The 23,704-nt window shown below is 37.4% G+C and overlaps 1 long non-coding RNA gene across 3 annotated transcripts in view; it reads left to right on the plus strand.

Moving 5' to 3' along the window:
* Positions 1-13,557, plus strand: part of LOC113439132 (uncharacterized) — an 84,727-nt gene extending 71,170 nt beyond the window's left edge. Inside the window, exons 3-8 of one of the 3 annotated variants that reach the window (XR_015743480.1) lie at positions 807-1,142; positions 1,605-1,809; positions 2,726-2,895; positions 8,474-8,673; positions 10,076-10,203; positions 12,304-13,557. This is a non-coding gene — a long non-coding RNA (uncharacterized LOC113439132). The remainder of the gene's footprint in view (positions 1-806; positions 1,143-1,604; positions 1,810-2,725; positions 2,896-8,473; positions 8,674-10,075; positions 10,204-12,303) is intronic. The other 2 variants (XR_015743479.1, XR_015743481.1) reach the window with 2 other exon arrangements.
* The last annotated feature ends 10,147 nt before the right edge of the window (positions 13,558-23,704 follow it).

The raw sequence follows: 23,704 nt of genomic DNA on the forward strand, positions 1-23,704 counted from the left end.
GTTCCAATTTATTTTAACAGGGCAGAAATGTCTCTCTGCAGCCTGAATTCTGTTTCCTCCAGCCTTTGGAATATGAAATTCTTTAGTAAAAGGAAAGAGGTAAATGCAAGTTGTTGTTGGTTTTTTTTTTTTTTTTGCAGCTTTCAGTTTACATTCAGAAAGACCAGGGGAGAGAGCCCTGGCCTGCGAATTTAGCCATAGGAGACAGATGCTTCTGTGTTTATAAAGAAAACAAATGTTGCATAGATATCACTGTTTCCCAAAGTTATGTCATCCAAAGGAAAATAAATCATGTATAGTTTTCAGGGAAGTGGGGAGCAGCATTGCCTGCAGCCAAAAATGATATAAGAGATTAAAGAACTATGAGCTGCAACCAAACGGCACTTTTTTTAAAAAAATGGAAAGTTCTGGATCTGTAGAAGATCAAAATTTTTGAATAATAATCTGGGAAATTATTTCTAACTGACACTGGCTTCATGTTATACTTCTGTTCAACTGAGTATGAAGTTGTGGCTTCAAATACCCATCAGATGTCTGAGAAACACCTACTATAGAAGTTCATGGGTAGATCTGGATGAATCTCTTAATAGTCCTTCCTTTGCTCCAGATTCCTTTGCTCCAGATTCTGTAAGATGGGTCATAACAGCAGGTAACATATGAATATAATCTATGAGATTGTGTTTTTCCTCCTTGCATTCAGAAAGACAGATGCTTCCAAAGTGGGATTTTCTGCCACAAGGGTTATACTCTGTCAAACATAATTTTCTGTCTTCTTCCTCTTCCCCTTCCTCTTCTCTCCCAACTAGATACCCTCCAGGTGGCCACATACCATGGTTGTAAATGTCCAACATCTTTTATTTGATTGATCCATTCCAAATACCCGAGAGACCCAGGGTGGTTTCAGAGGGAGCTTGGAGTTTTCCCAAAAACTCTTGTTACATGGTCCGGCTGAGGTTCTTGATACAACTTAGAATAAGCAGGTGGCAGGGGCCATGGACCAAACTGCATCTGTGAGAACTTTCTCTCTGTGTGGATCTCATAGAGCCCCATGGTTTACTGAATGATTCAGAGAGATGAAGCAATGTAAGAGATGCCCACAGTGCTACTGGAGGAAGACAAGGAATGAGGCTGATCAAGAAGAGGTAAGAGCCTATATTAGGACTTATCTGGTGATCATAAGGTCGCTGAACCATAATTCTACCTTTGCTCTCATTGCATCAGTAGATAGCTAACTAGGTTTTTTTTAAGTGTAGTCCTTGCAGGTTCACTGTGAAAAATACTCTTGGTATCTGTCAGATAAAGTCAGTCCTTTGGAGGTGAAAGGAACATGACTGAGCTTTGTTATCCAGGAAGAGTTTAAGCCAGTTTCTCTCGAGGAAGTGGTCAGGGTTCTTGGGACTGTGGGCATGGCTATGTATGCCCCTCCTGGTTGGTTAAGGTTTCCTGGGAGGTGGCAGGTGGTTAGGTCCAAGGGGTGATTAATGTCTCTTTGTGAGAGTGGGTGGCCTAGCCTGTCTTGAAGGAGGTGATGGCATACACCTTCTCAAAAGGTCATCCTCTTTTATTAGGCAACTTTCACCCAGTCTTCAATTTTCTCTGTTTAGGGAAAGTTGAAGAGAAAGTGGTTGACACACAGCTACAGCCCTGAATTAAGTGGACTGTCTGGACCCTCTTCTATCTGGGTTCACACCTGGGCACAACACTGAAACGAGATTGGTTGCATTTGGACCTTTGGAGAGCTTGATATGGAGGTGATGGAACCATTCTGGCCTGCTGGATCTTTCAGTGGATTTTGATACCACGACCATAGTATCCTTCTGGATTGGCTTTGGAGGGTTGGGAGTGAGAGGCACCTAAGTTATGGTAGTTCTCCTCCTTGTGCTTGTGGGAGGGAAGAGGTCAAGCCATGGGCCCCTGAAATGTGGGGTGCTAGACATAAATTGACAACTTGTAGCCCTTTTTTCCCCTTCCAAGCCCAGAAACCCTGAAGGTTATATGAACCACAATTGCTTTAAAACTCCATAGTAAATATCCAGCATGTGTGTGTGTGTTTGGATTTTTTTTAAAAAAAGAGAGAAGACAAACCAGGACAAATACATTAAGCCTCTAATAGGAACAAGCACAACTTTTTTACTTTCAAAAAGCCTCCCTAAACCTCTCAAAATCTAGAATAGAAAAAGCCATCTTATGCTCTCATGTTGTTACGTGACTACGGCGTTCCCTGTAAGAACTGTAAAAAAAGGGTTTAGGTAAAGTTTTCAACTCAGAATACCTAAGTTAGTAACATATTGCCTCGCTATATGTTGGCATTTTGGGGTTGTATAGTTTTTGAACATATAACACAAGAAAAATGGAGAATTATTACATTGGATGAAAAAAAGTGCAACAATTCACAGCAATGTCATTGTAACTATAAAGTTTGTCATTTTTTGTATGTAAAGCAGTGCCCCCAACTCAATTGGCACCATCTGTTTGGATGAAGGAAGTAGGAAAAATAAATGCAAACTTCTGAGCAATTAATCAAGTATTTGTACTAAGACTATGCTGGAATGTACTTTGCAGTTTCTCAAAGTCCCCCCTCCCCCGCTAAAGAAACTTTTAATTTTGTGCCTTATTCTCAGGCTGCTGAAAATGTCTTTCGAACTTCCCTTGACATTGTTTCCAACTTGCTATTAGAGATTGCAACCTGCTAGTTTTATTGTTTTTCTTTAACACATATTTCCAGCAGTCTAAAACTCCCTGGCTGACCACGCTACCCATTGTGAAAAAAACTTAATAGAGGAGTTATCATTATCAGTTTCCTTGGGATTTAAGTGTGGGAAACAAGGGAGGCTACAGACTGTTGGCAAAATGATAACACAAGAGCAACACACGTATTCTTCCATCACCTTGAATGTAAGTAAGACAAAAACATTGCTCATTGTTCCATAAAATTTGACCACAATCATCCTGTCTTGAAAGAAAATTTGAAAGGACTATTATCTTTCATCAAGTTCAGTGACAACTTAGGGGGAAAAAACAGAAGAATGTTTTCTGCATAACATTAATCTGAATGGTAGATATATGCAAGTGGAACCCATACTTCCTATGCTGAAATTCTTACTACTGCAGAGAGGTTCACATAACCTCTCTGAAGTGCTGAAAGAATGCATGGGGAGATACGGTTACGCAGGCTTTCGGTTACACTTCCAGCAGTCACACAGTTGTTTTTCATTGGCAGCAAACTGTCCAGACTTTGGAGTTGGGAAAGGGTCTAAGTCCCTCTGAGGTTCTCCAGATAAGAGACAACTTACCTAAATTCCATACTAATAATAGCATAATGGAGTATCTATACTTACCTAGGCGTAGATATCACACCTATGTAGACCCTTTACATCCCATGTTGATAAAATGCAAGGAAGTGATCCTAGTACCCAAAGGGTTCTTCTTTGATTAGAAATATAAAGAGATCAACATTAGACCATATTGCCTCAGAGCCTCTGCCCCCACCAGTATTCACTGGCTGCATAGTTGTCTGGCTAAAGATTCAAATGTTGATGGCGCAACTAGTCCTCCATTAGAAAGTATACCTGATGAATAATACTTTATTAGACTTTGTTGATCCCGCAGCAAAACAGACCCCAGGTGTCACAAACTGCCAGATGCTTCTCTTTAATAATCTGCCACTCCTGTTTAATACAGTCCCAGAAGACACATCTAACAGCATGATGAAGTATTATCTATTAGGCCAAACACAAGGTTTCTACTCTAAGGAGCCTCCAATCCAAATTATACCAATAACCTAATGAGACCATACACAACAGCAGCATAAAAAGGGTGTGAGAGACAGAAGGGAGAGTATCACGCAAAATGAGAAATGGGCTCTTGAGGAAACATAAATTATAGAGAACAGAGGCAGTATAATTAGCTATACTGCATTCTTAGGTGTAAGAAAGAAAGCAAAGAGATACTGATCAGAACCGAAGCATATATTGCAAAAACAGGGGGAAATGAGGTAAGCCATGATGGTCAGGTCAGCTTTTCCCAACCTGGACCCCTGTCCCCCCAATTGTATGAGTTTTTAATTCTCATAAGCCCTAGCCAGCCCCAGATGTTGTAAACTCAACGTATCAGGGAGGCACCAGATTAGGGAAAATTAATTTAGGCCAGGAAAACCTGCCTCTTCTTGGGACTAAGATAGATGTTCACTATGGAATCTCTGAATTCTATGAGGCCAGACATGAGGGGGACCATTTGGCCTAAGCTGGAGCTTAAGGGGTCCACACATTTCAATACTTGCAAATACTGTAGTTTTTTTTTTTTTAAGGTTTAAACCCTGTTTCACTTAAGATTGAATGCACGTGTGTCTTATTTTATTTTCACATGTTCTTATTTATTTTATTTTGGTGGGCCTCCAACAGCTGGAAAAGGCCTGGGAATTTCTAGTCTCTGAAAGAGGCTGATGTGAGGAAGTATTTGAAAGAAAAATATAAAATGTCTATGCTTGCTAGGGGAACTAAGACAAAACCAGGTTCTGTTATATTTTTAAAAAAACTAGAAGGAACAAGGTGAGAACAGAATTCATGAGGTTGAAAACATGAGATAATATAATTACAGCAGAAATTTTACTTATGACAGGAGTTGAACCACAAATTATAACTCTGTTTTATCTAGTACTGCTGACTAATGCATCCCCAAAAGGGGAAATTATTGTAAAATATATATTTTATTGAAAGTTTCTTGTTTCTTTATGCAGTACTCTGTTGAAATTACTAGGACGCCTGAGAACAGCCTTCAAAAGCTTCTTAGGCATTAGAGTTTTATAAAAAATGTTTCTCTGTCCAGTCTTTGCATGGGGAAAAAGTATGACTATTACATTTTCTTTCCCTCTTCTCCATGTCTTCCACAATGAATAGCTCTACTTAGCCCACTCAGCAAGTCTTTTGGAAAATAACTAAGCGGATTTTCCTCTTCAGATTAAATGATCTCCAATGATCTTCCCCTCAGCAAATCAGCAGGAAGTGGAAAAAGAAAAGAATTGTTATGGTTTTAATTTAGGAAAATATGGGTGCGCTTATTTCAACATCATTGGGTAAATTAATAAAAAAATATGTGAGCTTCCATTGCTGAGGTTCATCTGAAAGGCTGTTTTGAATTCTAAATCTGAATTTAGTTGGCACTTTTAGAGTATTATTTTTGTTTAATTTGTATTTATATTTACTGCTTTAATTAGCATTTGGTATATCTACTAACCAAGTAAACTAAAATATAATTATGGAAGGATAAGTAACATGAAAATATTACAGATTGGCTCTTGATTAAATGTCAGCTTAATTTGTCTGGTCTGTGCAATCCACTAGAACTTGTTTCCTAGTTCAAGACTGTATCTATTGCCTTATTTAATGACCACTGAAATTAAGTGGACAAATCATTACAGATAATTCTCAACTTATGACAGTTTAACAACTGTACAACGTTATAACAGCAGTGAAAAAAGCAAATTACAACTAGTCCTCATACTTTTCAGTGTCTCCATGATCAAGTGATTAAAAATTTGGGTGCTTGGCAACCAGTGTATATTTATAATAGTTGCAGCATCCTAGAATTACATGATCACTGTTTGTGATCTTCCCAGGGAGCTTCTGACAAGCAGAGCAGTGATGGGATTCAAATTTTTTTACTACTGGTTCTGTGGGCGTGGCTTGGTGCGCGTGGCAGGGGAAGGATACTGTGAAATCTCCAGTCAGAGGTGGGATTTGCCAGTTCTTTGAACTACTCAAAATTTCTGCTACCAGTTCTCCAGAACTGGTCATAACCTGCTGAATACCATCTCTGAAGCAAAGTTAATGGTGAAAACAGATTCGCTTAATGACCACAGAAAAAAGGGTTATAAATCCAGGCCAAGTGACTTAAGAACTGCATGGCTTAATGACCAAAGTTCCCATCCCAATTGGGTCATACACTGAGCACAATCGTCATGATCATATGGCACTAATTTAGTGTGGAGCCAAGACTAGGGGTAAAATCTAATTTGCAAAAACAGGTTTCTGTCATGCAGAATTCTCAGAGTGCCCCAACTGCTTGTTGCAGAGACTAAAATCTTTAGCTGTAGGAAAGAAACACTCTTTTCTGAATGCTGCTAATAGAAGCAGTTTTGTTCCAATTTGATTCAGAATATCAGTTTTCTATCCATGCATTGTGAATTTTTCCATTATCCAAATTGATTGTACCAACTAATCTGATTTAACAAGTGAAACTGCCAAAGCTTTGTCAAATCAGTTTGCTGCAACACAACTTTGCACAGGTCCATTATCTGTGTGGAAACAGAGCCCCTGTGCCACCTCTAATTAATGCCCATGAAAATTAAATACATAAATAAATAACATATGCTGTGAAATCTTGCAAAATTACGGGAAGTCATATGAGATTTCAGCAATTGTCAAAATCCCATAAGAGTTCAATCATTTTTAATTTGTCTTTTAATTTTATCTTTATATTATTTTAGCTAGTACTTCATTTACACTAAATAGTTTCATGATTTCTAACACCTGCAAAGAAGGCCACCTGTTCTATTATTAATAACACTAGTGGGGAACTTTCATCATAAGTTTGCCAAGACTAAAGTGGTCATATACACCCTCCCCCATTTTCGCTTTTGCTCTGTTGTCTCAAATTCTTTTCGTAGAAAAAAGTCTGCCCTGATCATTATGCCTTAGCTCTCATTTTTTTTAAAGCTAATGAGCTTCTTTGTGATTCTTCCCTCTTTTGCTTTGAAAAACAGTTTTTGTTTTTTTTTAAAGTCTAATGGTTGGCAGAGCACTTCAAACTGTAATCTAAATCCCTTAATGAAGTTCAACCATTAATGGAATTATCGTAATATTAATTTCATGTCCATTCTTTTTTTTCCCATCCACATAATCTTTTAATAAAATTGGGATGGTGCAAAGGTAATGCCAAAAGCTGTATTTTTCTCCATATGTAACATGTTTTTCCTTTTTTAAAATTCTTTGACACATTTGGTGTCTTTTACCAAATACCTACTGGGATCACTCTTATTCACATCACTCCCTCTCACTTTTATTCTTTTGTACTATTAGATTTAGCTTTGATCTTTCCTTTCCTTTCTGCCTCTGGTCTACTACATTCATCTGCAAAAAGCAAGAAGGGTGTTTGTTTAACCAAAGCATGCTGACTAGGTTTTTCTATCACTAGATTTCCCATCTTTCTACTATTGCTCTGTGGATATTTCTTTTTGATCTAAATTTTATAGGCTGTATTCTGCTCCCTTGAAAAAATATATTTTCCTAGCCATTCCATAGCAGTTGTGAACAAGAAGTTGATAAGTCATATAGAAAACCCCTAGAATTTAAATTCTACTCTTTACCACAAAACCCTCCCACTACAAAATCTTTATGTACGATGATAATTCCAGAGTTTATCAGCTTGACTGGTTTGCATTAACTTTTATAGTAGAAAAATATTTTAAAAACTAGAGGATTGTTTCAACAGCACTGGCAGATTATGCTTATTTTTATATTTTTACAATTTAAATAGCAGATGAAATTTTTACTCAGTTGAAGGTCAAACTATGCTCCAGTAGAACTGCAAACCGCGATAGTTTAATTGGCAGAAAATAAAAATAATCAGTTAATTAATCCACAGAAGACCAAAGAGATGAATGAAAACTAAAATATAGCAGATAGAATTTTGTTCTGGCAAATAATAGCTCTCATTTATTAGATTCTGGCTTTTTAAAAAAATCTTTTATATCTTTTTTTTTAAAAAGGCATCTAGTTTGAAAGTTTGGTGGTCTGCAAATGTACTAACCTTTTTCTTCCACCTTTTTTTATCTGATTCTTGGAGATTCCGTGGACAATCGCTGCTGTTTTCTTGGCAAGGTTTTTTCAGAAGTAATTTGCCATTGTCTTCTGAGAGAAACACTGGCTCAAGGTCACCCAGAAACACTGACTCAAGGTCACCTTCATGCATAAGGCAGGATTAGCACTCACGGTCTCTCGATTTTTAGCCTGATGATTTAACTGCTACACCAAACTGGCTCTTGATTAATAACTTTAAAAAAATATCTAAGCAGGTGCAAATTCTCAGCTTAAATCTCTCATTAAGAAATAAAATAATACAAGCATTAGATTGATAAAATAAGAAAATACAGTTACAGAAAGATAATGTATACGTGATAAGTCAAAGAACATCAGCAATGCACCAAATTCTTCTTGAAGAATTTGAATTCTTCTTGAAGAATGATTTATATGGCAGCAAGTGATATTTTTGTAAGGCAGGAAGATGGCATAGTGGTGACTGGGTAACAGAATTTCTCCCCTGCCTTGGTCTTGATATAAGCCAGGACCATTTCAGCTGCTTTCTGTTACAAAAAAATTGTGGCCAGTGTGCACTACATGGAAAAGATATGGAAGTGTTTTTAATCTCTTGCCAACTACAAAAATGAGCACTATACTTCTCCCGTTTCTTTTTTTAGATTCATCTGAAAGAATAACAATGATATTGGAGGCCTCATACAAAATTTGGTGCCACATTATAGAAAACCCTATTCTGGCTGTGTGCTGAATGAACTTCAGTAGATTTAAGATACAGAGCTTTACCTCACAAAGACCTGAGGTGAACACAGTCACATGTTGCTTGATCTTCTCAAAACATCAGCCTCCGAATCTAAAACAGGTGGGTGTTTATTTTTGAAGCATTGGCATTCTTGGTTTCCAGTCAATGTGTCCATTACATCTATCAGATGTCAATGTAACAGCTCTTTCCAACAAAACTTCTTTTGTTCAACCATCCAGTGCTTTCCCCATTTGTTAAGCTTTTCTTAAAATGGACACTACTGTAAAGGCCCAGCTTTTTCTCCCTTGTTTTCATGGGAGTGAGGTATTTTTTCTTGAAAAGATTTCTGAAAAGAATAATTGATTTTCATCAAAGGTACGTTCTTCTCTGATATAATTTGCCTACTCCATTTTAAAATTCAGATCAATATATGAATATTAAACTTCTGAACTAGGAAAAAAATGAAATGTGTGAACGGGGGTGGATATTTTTTTCTTACCTGAAAAATGTGATAAAATCAGAAAGTAAAGGAAATCTAAGAAACATAAACACACATGCAACATACACACATACACAACTTGTTCAGTTGCTTGCATTCAAATTTTCATGACATAATTTCACTAGGATTACCTGTCAATAACTGTTTCTTTGAGTGTCTAAACTCTAACTCAAATGACAAGTCTGCTAAATATATTTACTTCATATTTTCGTGCTTAGATCCCAATTTGCATTTCCCAAACCTGTGTTATCCAGACTACATGTTCAGAATGCTACCTGTATATACTGTAGCTATGTATATATACACAAACACACACATATGCATGCACACATACACATATACTAAAACCTGTGCTTTTCCAAATTCTGTGATCTATACATAGTGCAATAAAGAATAAAGCATAATGGTAATATTTGGGTGAAAAAGGAACACAAAATACATTGGCTTAGCAAAAAAATGGATTACAGAGTGTGCATACATGAGGATAGGTGCATATTATATTGCATTATACAAGATTGCATATTAGGAGAAATGAAAATATATAAATCTTCTTGCAGAGCTTTTTCTCTTTGTTTTAGCTGCAAACATAGGTGCTAATAGAATGGAGTGATGCTATGCTTGAAAAATGAGAAGGAAATAAATAAAATGTAAGAAACAAGTTTGTTTGTAGGTGAGAGGAGCTTTCCAGACTAAAGAACAGTGCTTTTCAGAAACAAAAAGCTTCCATATTTGGGAAGGTTGGAAGTGTCATTGTACCGCCCTTACGTATATCTGAAGTTTTAAGCTCAAAGCTCTACTCAGTGTATCCTTCCAAGTCCAAAGCCAGATGATTTCCTGACAGAATCATTCAATCATCCCAATATGGTGCCTGTTACTGTCAGGTATCTCCAGGGGCTGAAGAAACTGAGAAGTACAAACAGAGCAAATATAGTACATGTTCTGGTGCCTTCTGGTATAATTGTGACAGGACATTGAAGAGGATGAACAAGAACTCTGCAGTATCTTTTCTGTCATCTTCTCCAGGTCATCATTCATCTCCCCAACAAAAGCAACCTGAAAAGAACTATATACTGCAAACCGGAACAAGTGCATATACCGGATTATACTACAAAACATATTTTTTCTTCTAAGACACAAACATTGTAGGAAAGGTAAAGATCTAAATATAAGATCTAAGTATTATTTAGTATAGTATATAGTATTTTATAATTGCCTATCAGCAGAGATATCCACAGCAAACTATGACAATGTCAGACTGATTATATGCCCATGGTACCATCATCATATAAATGTCGAGATTATGTACTATACATACAATGTCTGGTTCAAGTATCACAGAATTTTCATCAATTCACCAATTTCATGATTTCCCCCCACCCCCGTCTAGCCTGATGATGAGTATAAATAAGTAATACATTACAATCCTTATAGAGTGGTTTAGATTTTTTTTATTCATGGTAAACTACACAAAAATTTAAATTGCATATGGGGAAGCTGAAGACATACTCCTTACTTTTGATTTTACCTCTATATTTATTACAGGTCAGGGTCTATACAAACCTATTGGAAACTGTCATTGAAAAATGGTCCCTCTTTGAGGGAGATGGCGGTTTGGAAATACGACGTATAAATAAAGAAATAAAAATAAGAAAACAAGAATAAAAAGAATATGAAACATTTGAAAAGCACAAGAGCCACCATATGTTATCCCAAAGGTGATTTATAAAAAGGCAATTGGACTTTGTTGATTTTTTTCCTTGAAAACATTTCACTTCTCATCCAAGAAGCTTGTTCAGTTCTTCTTCAAGAAGAACTTGAAAAAGAACTGAAGAAACCTCTTGGATGAGAAGCAAAACATTTTCAAGGAAAAAACTAAGAAAGTCTTCTTGTCTTTTGAAAAGCACTTTTGAGACAACCGTGATCTAAATGACTGAGAATCTCCATAGACATTATTTGTTATCTAATAGAAGCTAACAAACTGGGAACTGTGATTTTATTCTGAACCCATGGTTCTTAACACTTAACACTCTTAACACTTTCTTCACATTCATCTGTGGAGTACTGCACAAAGGTGGCTATTAAAACCATAACACTGTAGAATATGAAGGCTATTGAATATGAAGGCCTTGCTCAGTGCAAGGAATATTGAGAATATACAGCATAGGTGAATTTACCAGTACTTTCTTTGGAGATGGGAAGGGAGAGACGAACTAGCATTTCCCGTTATGTTGTTTGTAGGTAGGGGTTCATATTATTAATAGTAGACAAATTCTATGAGGAAAGGAGTACAAAAGGCAAATGTATCTATACCTACAATTTTTTAAAAAATGATATTCCTAGATACTGCTCTGAAGAGGAGGATTACACCAGGGTCAAAACCTATTTATTTTAAAATTCCTCCACTTATTTCAAATGGGAGAAAGTCATGTTCTGAAGATGTTTCCTGACAGCGGCTTAACCTGAATGGGAGCTCACTCACGGAAAAATTCCTAGGGCCCAATTTCTGTGAGATTCCAATATATCTGCATTAGTGAACACACATGATGGTAATTACCAACTGTGACACTTTTGAAGTCAGCTGCCGCTTATTGATCTATATCTATAGTAGAGATCTAGATAGGAGCTGAGGTTTTTGGTTCAAGTTGAGAAAGAACATCTTGAAACTGTTCTGGGCATATGAAAAATTAATTGAATCTCTCTGGACTGAAGCCTTTCCAAATGTTAAACTATCAAAATTGTTTGTGGTATCCTGCTTGAAAAGGGATAACCTGCTCAGCCTTTATAGTCTGCAGGGTTACTGAAAGATATGTAATGAAAAGCTGCCATAATCATGGAACTTTGATCTTGAACAAGTTTGATTTAGAGATGATGTCCTAAATCTCCATAGATATTTACTTCTGGCTTTCTTTCCTCTGCTGAGGGCTAAAATGAAAGTTATATTACATTCATAGATTACTAATGGTGGCTGAACAGCTAACCTCTAAACCCCTTTCTTGCTAAGGTTCTTACTAATGTTTCAAAATTCCAGACTCTGGGATCAATCTATGAATTTTGGACAATAGTAGCAATTGAATCCCTGAATCCCTAACGTATCCTTTGACCTCAAGTTCAGGAAATTATGTTGGAAAGATCAGCAAGGAAAGGAACTGATTATTGAGATCCAGAGTTGATATTTACCTTTGGTTCCATCATTATCTGTTATTTGTTAGGTTCTTCATCTAACTGTTGTTCTTACCCTGCTTTCCTTATAGCACAGCCAGATGGTTGGCTAGCTTGATATAATGGATAAAATGGTTGGAAGATGCTACAGGGGGAAGACTTATCTAAAACCTTCATTTGGGATAATTTGATATATAATATCAATAATATAATATCAATTTTTCTAGTTAGAAAAAGAGCTAACTGTTAAATGGCAGAGACTTCAACTTGTTGACCTTATTGTGAGAACTTCTAAGAAATTTGCATATATTTGCATAAGGCATAAATAGCATGTCCTTGAGTGATCATTTCTCCTGTGGTCTGCAGCCCTCTTACTTTCAATTTCCATTAAATCATAGGGGGGAACAACATGATTGGGAAGTGTGAGCAGCTCTGACTTCAAAGTGATGGAAAGATACATATTGTTGAATATCTAGATTTCTTTGGAATGGACTTGACAAGATTACTTCAAACGAGCTGAAATATGTACATTTTGAAAGATAAAAAAGGAATGTCTTTAAATAAAATTCCACACGCTTAGCATTTTTGTTAGTTCATTTGATCATAGTTCTATTCTGCTAATTCTGGCACAGCAGGGAAGCTAGAAATAATGGAAAGAAGGGGCCATCAAATTGGAGAAGACAGCTGATGGCTTGCATGAGTTCCAGATGTACCAGGAGGGTGAATAATAGGTAGAAATAATGGCAGAAGAAGACAACATTAGAGGAAGAAAGAAGCTGACATACAGAGTAAAAAGACCTGGAAAATTCAGAAGTTTTCTTCCTGTGAGATACACTTCTGCTTTTTTCTACTTTAGACACCAAAGGCTTGAGATCTTGCATCAATTTTCTCCTGGGGGAAGTTGGAACTTTTTTTGCGGGGGGAGGTTACAAAAGAATCTGACTACAGGTAGGCCTTGATTTAAAACCATTTGTTTAGTGGACATTCAAAGTTGCAATGATGCTGAAAAAATTACTTACAATGGGCCCTAAAAGCCATCATAGTATCCCAATGGTTACATGATCAAAAATTGAGGACTTGACAATCTGCAGATATTCATTAGTTTATCCAGGTGTATTTATTGGTTCATTCCAAAAGCTGTCATTCTATGTGGTTGTACTCACAAATCCAACTGAATTCAGTGAGACTTCCTTGTTTGTGATATAATCATTATGTCCCTGGATTTGAAATTAGGTTCCTCCAAAGAGTTGGGGGACTCGTTCTTCAGCATCGTGTATTGATGTGACTGCTGGCAAGTCGAAATAAAAAAAGAGGCAAATTCAGTAATAAAAAATAACTGTCCTTGGTGCGTTAATTGCTCCTAAGTGCTTCTAGAGAGACAAAGATAAAAGGAGAGAAGGTTCGATAGGATCTTACTGGAAGCTTGGCTGATTATTATATGCAATCAAATCAATGTCAACTCTTAGCAACCACTTAGATAGATTTTCTCCATGATGATGTGCCCCTAGCCTATTCTTTCAAGTCTCCCACAGTCAAAGTAACTGTTCACCTTGCTTTTCATCCTCCTCTCCTTTCTCTTACCTTCCCAGCACTAGAGCCTTCTCCAGAGAGCTAAGAAATGTGAGAAATCTAGGTTGATTCATTTATTGATCTATTTTCTTGGCTGTCCAAGATATTCTCAGAAGTCTTCTTCAACAACAACTACACTGTAAGCTTACTATACATACACGCACTACAAGAAATAATCACAATCAAGTCTATATCAGTGAAACCAGTGGGGATTTGCTTTTCAGGAGACCTTTCCAGGTTCATGGCAGATTTTTGGATGTTCATCAAATAAATTGTTGCAGAGAGGACAACAGCATGATACATAAGCCAAGTTTCTTTGCTCTTGGCTAAATGTTGACAGTCTATCTAGTTCAAATTACAGTCTCATTATTCTCTCCTTGAGCTTTCTGCCTTTCCTAAAATAATATTCCCAATGTTATGAATAATAAAATTATGTTACATTCATTATTTTAATCAAAGGCAAGGATCATTCATTCATTCCATTTATATGACTGCCCGCCACAAACTCATGACTAGCAAACCATAATCTCAAACAGCACAAAAACATAAAACAATACAGAAGCAACAGTGAGTGCATGCAAATTAGGTGCTCTAACATATTGAGCTAGGTAGATTCTGGAAAGAAAAGAGACAAAGTGTGCCCTGGTTATGATACTGGATAGGAGAAGAAGCCTCCTTGACAACTTCGTGTCCTTGTGGGATTGTTATTTGGGGTAGAGAAGGAATGGGAGAACCTCATATAAGCTGAGCAGAGGTCCTCAAAGAAAGACAGGATAGAAAATTAACAGACTTGGCATGAGATTAAATGCTTTTGTGGGAATACCTCTCAGGTACAGGTAGGGCTCAATTTACAACCATGTGTTTAGGGATAGTTCAAAGTTACAACGGCACTGAAAAAAGTGACTTATGACCATTTTTCAGACTTACAAATGTTGCAGCATCCCTAGGATCACGGGATCAAAATTTGGACACTTTCCGTCCAGTTGTGGCGTGTATTTATGACGTTTGTAATGGCCTGGGGTCATGTGATCAACTTTTGTGACCTTCTGACAAACAAAGTCAATGAGGAATCCAGATTTGATTGAAAAAATGTGTTATTAACTTAACAGTCAAGGACCATCTGTTTGGGTATTAAATATTTCTCAGTATGTACTTTGGTAGTAAATGAAAGGGCTTCAAACAAAATCAGGATCTGAGGAAATCTAATAAGCAATATTAGTAATAAAGAAGCCATAAAAGATTCATTTGTATTTTCCCTCCTTTTCTAGATTGGTTGCAAAATTAGCACACAAAATGGATCTGTATTGCCTCCTTGTGGCAGAAAATGGAAGTGACTACTGTACTTTGTACAAAGAACATTGGGTTAGATTTAGTAAGATTTTGTCCTGCACTAATCATCTTCCTTTTTAAAAAAGGCTCTCAGTTTACACCTTGGATTAGTTGCAGGGTATTCTAATTTCAATGAAAATTAGAATGCATCTGTCATTACTATAATAGCGCACTGGAAATGTAATTATCTATTGCTTCAACAAAAAGGTTAAAATGAGAGCAAATTTACTGGATATATTATTTAACCCCAGTGAAAAAAACATGAACTTTTTAATAGGAAGAAGAGGAAAAATAAGGGGAAAGGGGGAAGAGGGGATGAAAGCATGTGAACAAAGAGTCAGAAGATATAAAGAATGAAGTATGCTGCAGTCTTATCTTACGGGGTGAGGAGAGAAGGTACACACAAGTAGTCCTCTGGTTATGACCATTTGTCTTTGGTTAAGACCATAAATCATTTCCCCAGATCATGGGATCGTGATCTGGGTTCTCAGCACCTGGCCTGAGACCATGATATTACAAGGAGGCACAGTCACATGGTCACAATTTCTGACCTTCCCTACCAACTTCCCAGAAGCAAAGTCAACAGGGAACTCAGCAAGAAGTCAGAAGTTGTTATTACACAAGGTCCTGGCTTAATGACCCACATTGTCTACATTTACAGTGGCAACCAGAACTGCTGGAATTGCAATCAGTAAGCAACTGGAGTTATTCAGTGGTGGGATTCAATTTTTTTACTACCGGTTCTGTGGGAGTGGCTTGGGGGCATGGCAGGGGAAGGATACTGTAAAATCTCCAGTCAGAGGTGGTATTTGCTGGTTCTCTGAACTACTCAAAATTTCCGCTATCGGTTCTCCAGAATTGGTCAGAACCTGTTGAATACCACCTCTGGAGCTACCTGATATTTCACTTTACAACAATGATGATTAGAAACTGAGTTTCCTGTCCGAATTGTGGCCATAACTTGAAGGGTACATGTAACAACACCAAAGGACTATATTGTGATTTGTAATTAATAATAAACAAGAGCATAAACAATATATGACAAGGCTTTCCTATAAACAGTGTTTCCTGATAAAGAATGGAGGAAGTATTATTTAGAAAACATAATGCATTTGACCTCAAGTGCCTTGCAGTTTCTGGTGTATTATTTGGGTCAATGGGCTACAACATTTATTTCAAAGGACAGAGCAATATGGCACAAATAAATGCTTATGCATCAGTGTCCATCAATAGACCAGAGGTAAGCAGTTAATTTAATTTTAATTGATTTGCAGGGACAATATCTTAATTCTGATTTTCTAAGTCTTGTGGGGAGTTTTTTTAAATCCTTACTCAAACAATATTTAGAAGAGAAGAGAATACTATTTGGCATTATTATTGCTGTTGTTGTTCTTATTAATCTTCAATTTGATTCAGTCTGGGACCGGTAAAAACTTAACAGTCCTAACCGAAGTCCTAAGGGCTATTAAGGTAGCATCTGAGAATATAGGCAGTTCCATGATGATAATGATGCATGACATTTTATCTATGACTACTCATCTTGACATGTTGCGTTTACACAGTTTCAAGACTTACATATTATGCATAGAAAGCATAATGCAGTATTAACATATGCATTCTTTCTTCTTTTCAGTCAAATATGTGAACTAGGTATGTTTATTCTAGTTTACATTAGGTATATTTAAATTAACAAACTAGGTATGTTTAGTTTAACAAAGAGCAGACCGGGAAGAGACAGATTAGCCATCTTCCTGCTATACCGGAAGGTCTACCACAGGGAAGAGGGCATTATTCTGCAGAGTATCTGAAGATGGGACAAAAACCAATGTGTGAAATGTCATCAGAAGAAGAACCAACTTGAAATGAGAAATTTTCTCAGAGTGAGAACTATTAAGCAGTAGAACAGTTCGCCTTCTAAAATTGTGGGTGCTCCATTGTTGGAGGTTTTCAAGAGAGTGTTGGGTAACCATTTATTTGGGGTATTAGGACTCCTGCCTTGGGCAATGGGTTAGCCAAGAAGACCTCCAGGTCTCTTCCAAGTCTCTTCCAAGCCTATGACTTCTGTATGTTCCCACATCATCAAATTCAATGTCTGGTTAAGAACAATGAAATCCCAGCATAAGTAGAGTCCCATTATTCAGGACAATCCAAATGCAGTCCTCTGTTAAGCTGATGCCGCTCCCTGCCTGATGTGTTTAGATTGTATTTCCCATCATCTTAGACCGGGGCTGTCAAACTCCTGACCTGTGGGCTGGATGCATCACACACTGGCCATGTTCATGTCCGGTTTAGTGAAGGGGGAAAAAGTCCTGATACGTCAAGTGATGCCGCCATGACAATGTGAGTTTGACACCCCTGTCCTAGACCAACAGTGTCATTGCTATGGTGATGATTTCATTCATCAGATTTAAAAAGTACCATTTTTTCATGTGCTAATTAGCAAATGTTGCAGCTCCTTTTTACAGATAATGGAAAGCTCCCTCTCCCTCTCCATGGCCCACTTTTATTTCCACAAAATCTAAATGAGAGAGCCAATTTGACGTAATGCTTAACGTACCAGGCTGGAACTGGGAGACTGGGAGTTCTGGTTCTGCCTTAGTGTGAGAACCCTTGGGCCAGACATTTTGCCTCAGCCTTATGCAATGGCAAACCACTTCTGAAATCTTGGCAAAAAAACTTGAAGGCAGTTGTCAGGAATCAAGACTGTCTCAAAGACACACAAACAAAGTCAACACTAGATGGCAGCAAACAGATACAGAAAACTAACTAGAGAGTTAACTGAACTTTATCAGGGATATCTGGTAACTCTAATCAATTAGCCTTACGAGAAAGGGCTATTCATATCCACCTTGTTGGGCCACTGCTGTGGCATGTAATAGATAATTTGTTCATACTACCAAATAAATAAATAAAAATCACACAAGTAGGATCCCATCATCATGCCTTGTTTGCTCTTATTTGCTTCCCCCCCCCCACTTCAGTCTTTGTCTTCCCTTTCTTTTATTTATAAGCTTGAGATAGCGACTGTCTTGCTTTTAAAGGTAGTTCTTGACTTATAAATGGTCACTTAGTGATTTTGAAAGTTATAATGGGTCCCTCCCCTCCAAAGCTTCTTATGGATCTGGTTTCAAAGTTCCAATATCACTGGAAATGTGATGTAGAATAAAGGAAAAGGTATAATTAAAAACATTTATAAAAAAAATATCAATCCAATATCGCCCTCTGCCTGGGATGTTTGCGGCTGTTTACAAAGTTTCATGGCTATTTGCATCACCCTGTGGTCACGTGACTGCAATTTACAATGGTTTTGCCAGAAACTAACTTCTACTAAAACTGCCCCATAGTGAACGTTGGATTTGCTTGTTGATTGCAGGGTTCACTTAACAATCACCAGATTCACTTTATGAACATCACATTTGCTTAACAAGCACATCCAAAAAGTTATAAAATCAGATGTGGCTACATGATCCACTTTATGAGTATCAGGCTCAATCGCAATCGTAACTCAAGAACTACTGTATTAATTATTTACTGTATATTTCCACAAAATCTAAACAACAGAATGAGAGAGCCAATTTGGTCTAGTGGTGAAGGCCCAGGCTTGAAAGCAGGGGGACCGTAAGTTCAAGTCCCACCTTAACCATAAAAACTAGCTAATAACTTTGGGCTAGTCGCACTCTCTCAGCCCAACCTACCTCACAGGGTGGTTGTTGTGGGGAAAATAAGAGGAAGGATATGTTGGATATGTTTGCTTCCTTAAGTTATTTGTAAAAACAATAAAAGCAGGATGCAAACAAATAAATGCAACTTTGGGAGCCTTGTTTAATGACAAAGCAAATCATCAAACCAATAATGACAACACTTGGAGCAAAACAGGATGTATGCAGAATTCTGCGCATACCAAAACTGCACACATTTTTAAAATAAAGCTAAATGCTAATCTATGTTGCTTTAAATTAAAATTGTACTATACACTTCCATTTTAAATGAAATTTAATAATATATTTTACTCATTTAAGATGGCATGTTTTTGCTGTTTTTATTTTATAACCCTGTGCTTATATGCATTCATAATTATTACCATGTAATCAAGTTTTGGTACAAGTTTCCTTGAGAGAGTTGTGAGCCATTTAGACGGCATAGGAATAAATCAATATTTTTTTGCCAATGTGATTTTTACGTGAGAAGCCCTGTATTTTTTGTCTTTTATGTTTCCTCAAATTCCTCGAGACCCATGACCTTTTTCTGAATTGATTCACATAAATGAATGTATTCACTGTAGTCTTCTGGCAAAGTTTATCGAGTCAGACATTTTGTCTGATCCACGTGATCAAATTAACAAAAGGTTGCCTTTTTCATATGCTCCTATCGCATGTTCCATCTCTGACATTTTAGACTAGGCTAGAGTTTATTTGCATTTGTATAGCCAAGGATTCACAGTCTAAAACTATTACACCAAATTTTCTGGTCCTTTGTTAAATATTTGCAGAGTTTTATGATTCTGGTAATAAAACTGTTCACCCCTAGATTGTCTTGTCCCCATAGGATGAGATAAAAGGATAAAAACGCTTAGAAGGAATTAAACTCTGAATGGTTAGGCAGAAAACATGTTTTTAACCAGTGTTTTTCAACCTCAGCAACTTTAAGATGTGTAGAGTTCAACCCCCAAAATTCCCTGGCTGGCTGTGGAATTCTGGAAGTTAAAGTCCATATATCTTAAAATTGCTGCAGTTGAGAAACACTGGTTTAAACTCTTTCAATGCTATTTTATTTATTTGTTTAAAAGATATCCATGGTTGTCCATCTTAAGCAACTCAAGCTCATAACCATAAATCCATATAATATAAATCTTTAAAACAAATAAATTTTTCTAATCTGGGATTTTACCATCAATACACGGTGTTTGCATAGGATGCTAATTATGATTAAGTGCTCTGATCTAATTTCCTGGATTTGCACATCACATGAACCAACTAACTTTATCTTAAACTCAACTGGTGATGATTTATACTGACTTGACTTGCCGACTTCATACAACTTTTAACCTGACCAGTTAGGTTTTCTTAATAAACTCCACCCTTAGATTGTGATTTAGAAACTTCTGGGTTTTTTTTTGTTTTTGGCTTAGCACCTTATACAAACCCAGCCTCCTGTAACTGAACCAAGGTTAAGGAAATCATACAGGAGCCTGTGAATCTGGTTATTTTATTCCAGGAACAACTGTCTGATGTTCAAAACAATAACAAAAAGAAGAACAACGGTGGAGTCTTTTATCCACAGCTAGACTTACGGAAAGACATCAGAGAAGACTGGGGAGGAAGAAAAATAAAAGGCTGCTGAAAACTGAATACATCTGCGAAGTACAGTGTGTTTCAGCACCATGTTAATTAATGGTGTCTAGCTCAGATGTCACTTAGTGGTAGCCTATAGGCAAATGTGGGATATGATTAACAGTGCAGACACATAAGTGATCTAATCAGCAAGTCTTCACTTAGCCAAAAGCTTTAACTAGGATACTAAGGGGTATCCAAATGTTTCTGATTTCTTTAAAAAAAGTGTGAATTAGCTCAAGGGCCCACATGCCCTCTGCAGCTCTTCAACAGATTTTTGGAAATGAATATCAGCCACAGGAGGCTGCTAATGTGAAAGGAGGAATGATAATTGAGAAGAAGAAAGGCTGTTTCCCCTCCTTCCTTTTTTTCCCCCCACCAAAAATAAATTTAAAAAATCCCTTCCCTTACTGCCCCCCACCCCAATACACACATCTTGGACAAAGAAAGAAACATTTAATTAAGGCAAGCAGGTCTTGCGGCAAAATAAACTTAGTTATTTTTAACATATGCTGCCCCATTCCAATTTGCTCTTACTCACCTTACAAAAATATAATTTCATGCAGTAAGAGTGCTTCAACCACAAGATATGCAGTAGAAACAACATAAAAGACCTAGCTTAAAAAAAAGAGAGAGAGAGATGTTTTGATAAGCACCACAGCAGACTTTTCTACACTTCTTTGCTGCCATCTAGTGGGCATCTGAGTTTTGCAGCCCAAATATGGATATTTATATTTTTCGTCCCTCCTATGCTGTAATATAGAGGGGACTGCTTGATCTCTACTAGCAAGTTATTCCTCCAATAGAAAAAAAATAGAATGATAATTGATGCTCAAGGATATGCAAATACTGCACTGTACTTTCCCTTTCCCAAGTGTAGGTAATCCTCAATTTAGGACCAGGAGCTGAGCAACCCTTTGAAAAACAATGGATTTTCCCCAAAGCTACTTATGATCCAGTTGGGAGTTCTAAAGGCTGCACAGACCCTCATAGTCACTTGACCACATTTCAGATGGTTGTAAAATCGGGTTGTTGAAGCATTCTGTGGTCACATGACTGCGATTTATGAGGGGGGAGTTGCCAATTTCCAGACTGTTTGGCTAGTTTTTAGCCTTTATGGCCAGATTCTGGAAAAATCTCCCATAGGAATACATTGATTCTCTTAATATGCCCACTTAACAATTGTGGTGTTTGGTTAATGACCATGCTGATTTAATTACTACCTCAAATTGGGTTTGGCAACATGGGTGCCCCGACTTACACCTCTCATGATTTATGATAGAAATTCTGGACTCCATTATGGTCGTACATAGAGGACTACTACTTGTGCTGGGAGCCTTGGAGATTAGAAGAATATATAAATGTAATATATTCCTATTCTGGCTATTTTCTTCAGGCAGGATATTTGACCTTTGCTTTCTCCAACTCCCAATCTCCTCCTCATAGCCATGAACAGTAAATGGTAGCTCCAGTTATGGAGGTTCTGGGACTGTTTTTCAAGAGAAGGTTTGTTCTGCTTCCAGATCCTTCTAAGGAGATTGATAACTGACTCATGCTTCTTGGTGATCTGTTTTAGTAACTTAGTCCTGTCCATAGTCCCTCCTTTGCTTTGCAATGAATGATTGCTCAGTTATTTGGCACAGGGACTTATTGTCTTAGCTTTCATTAGTTACAGTATAGGTAGGTGGATTACTCCTTCCTTGAATTTGGCAGTATTTGGGGTATTCACAAATACAGTTACCTATATCAGTTGATAGGCTTGCTGGCCTTTAATCGCTGTCAACCACGATAGCTAATGAACACCAGCTAGAAAAGTCTGTAACTCTTGGCAGGCCATGCTAATCATTACCAAATGCTTATTAAATTTCAGATATAGAGATGGTATAATATGTTCTTATTTATTTTATGTGACTTTTTGGCCAAAGTACCCCAAAACTGGCACTGGAATCAAAATAAAACATTTAAATAAACATCTATTTAAAAATAACCACATATTCAAAAAATATTTCCATAGTATAATCAAGTGTTGCAATCTCACTATAAAAGGCATAGGAGGAGCAAAGCCATATTAGCACCAGAAGCTTTCATGCTGCCACATTCTTGAGTGTGGGAAGTTGGGAGGGGGGATTTCATGGAGCATATGTGGTTAGACATAATAGCATTTTTCTTTAAAGTCAAGGTCATGTTATTCCTGCACCTGACTGAGGGGTAGTAGAGGGGATCTCTCAAGTTGGAACGGATAGTGATTGGGGCATGGGATGGAAGGATGGTTGCAAGGGGTGGATTTGTAATTTTGTACTTATTGAAGGAAAACCCGGAACTTTCAGATTTGGGTTTTCCCAGATGTGCCAGTATAACTACTCAAATAAAAGGAAACTTTGAGAAAATGCCGGTCTCTGAATTTTTAATTGGAGTTGGGTTTTTCCTGGAACACTGAGGTGACTTTGCTCCTATGTTACAGTTCTGGCAGTATATAACCCATAATCTTAGTAATACAAGACTCTTTCGTTATTATTCCTCTGGCAGGGAGCTCAGTGATCTCTGTACTTGGGTATGCCAATAAAAAAAAAATAGTTTGGTGCATCTATTTCCAATTGTTCTGATTCCTTTTTTAATGTGGGCATTTTTCCCACAACAGTCTGGTATAGTTGGCAGGAGCACAGATCAAGAGCCAAGCAATCTGCCATTTTGGAGTCCCCAGTTGGTGGTTTCTGCCCCTGCCTTTCTTCTTCCCTGATCCAGAAGTCACTTGGAGATACCAATGAAGAAAGTTAGCACCCACCCCTCCTAGAAGAATGAAAAATTTTGGGAAATATTAAGAAGGCAGAATATTATATTTCCCTGTATGAGAAAAGGAGAAACAAGTTTTTAAAGACAAAGAGCAGCTCCCTGCCCCCAGCAGATATTTGGTGCACATTAAGACTGGGCCAGCCTATCTACAAGACAATTAGACCTTCAACTCCAGTCTGATGGGATTAAGACATGACCCTCAGGACGTAATAGGATTAGCGCTCTATCCATCTAGCAGCAGAGCTCACCCACAGGGCACCTGGGGATATTACATCACCCAATACAGTTCAGCCAGACTTATCTCAGATAGACATGACTCCTACAGTGACCAATAGAATACTTGCCCTTGCCACAGGAACAGGAAGCTCAAAGGCAAAACCCAAGAGCGGGTTTTATATACATACATACATACATACATACATACATACACACACACACACGTGTGTGTCTCTGTGTGTCTGTGTGGTTCTGTTTC

This window comes from Pseudonaja textilis, chromosome 4 (genome assembly GCF_049901715.1).
Source record: "Pseudonaja textilis isolate UNSWEBS1 chromosome 4, rPseTex1.2, whole genome shotgun sequence".
NCBI classification, from domain to species: Eukaryota; Metazoa; Chordata; class Lepidosauria; order Squamata; family Elapidae; genus Pseudonaja; species Pseudonaja textilis.